We start from the raw sequence: 995 nt of genomic DNA, 5'->3' as shown, positions 1-995 counted from the left end.
CCTCCAGCACTTATCACTCTCCACCATCCCACCCATAATGCCCCATGTTACCCTGCCCCCACCCTGTGCAGGGTCTCATCACTTCAAAGGAGCCCCGACTCTGCCCAGCTGCACCCTCAGCACTGCTCTGCCCTCCCACCTGCCCATCAATCCTAACCTCCATCTTTATTTTTTAGGACTTTCTAACATCTCTGCCCATCCAAGAGTTAATCCTAGACCTCCACCCCCACCAGCAGCACAGCTTCCAGCTCAGCATGCTATTCCAAGCACCCTGGCAGCAGGAATTCCAGATGCTGGGGATGAGAAGGGACTCACGCTTGGCTTTTCAGCTCTAGTTCCCACATCAGGAAGGCATGGGCTCATGGCTTGAACCAACTGCTCCAAACTAGAAAGGACCTCCGGAAAAAAAGGCAGAGAAAGCTGAGAGAGAGAAACGGAGCTGGGGCAGATCTATGTGCTCCAGATTCTTCCTCATCCTGAAATTTCATGGCAGCTTTCAAAGGTTGCCAGAAATTAAACAAAAATTCAGCGGTACCTAACCCTGGTTCCCCCATTCCACCCCCAACAATTTCTTAAACACTTAATGTCCAGCTTAAGTGAAATAAACAGATTTTAAAATCCACACAGGTGTCAAAAAGGTCTTACAAAAATTTCCTTGTTCCTGTTCTTGCAGCAAAACCAACCTCAACTCGAGCCTCAGAGGCAGAGGGCTAAAGGCAGCATCATTTGTAGGACTGTGTCACCCAACTTCAGAGGTCCAAGGGCTCTTTGGATGCATTCCTAGCAGGGAACCGTTGTGGAGGACCTAACAACCCTCGCTGTCTCCAGATATCCTTCATCCCAAGGATGCTGCTGCATGCAGCTGATGGGAGGATGGCTCAGCCCAGAGCACCCCCACTCCTTCCCGCACAGCTCAAAAGCCAAGCAGGAAGCCACACACTGCCTTCCTCCTCTGCTACACCCTACATGGAAACAGGCAACTACACACATCCCAG

The sequence above is a fragment of the Serinus canaria genome, chromosome 27 (assembly GCF_022539315.1).
Source record: "Serinus canaria isolate serCan28SL12 chromosome 27, serCan2020, whole genome shotgun sequence".
Taxonomy (NCBI): Eukaryota; Metazoa; Chordata; class Aves; order Passeriformes; family Fringillidae; genus Serinus; species Serinus canaria.
The sequence above is the reverse complement of the archived record's forward strand: the minus strand, read 5'-3'. Positions refer to the sequence as shown.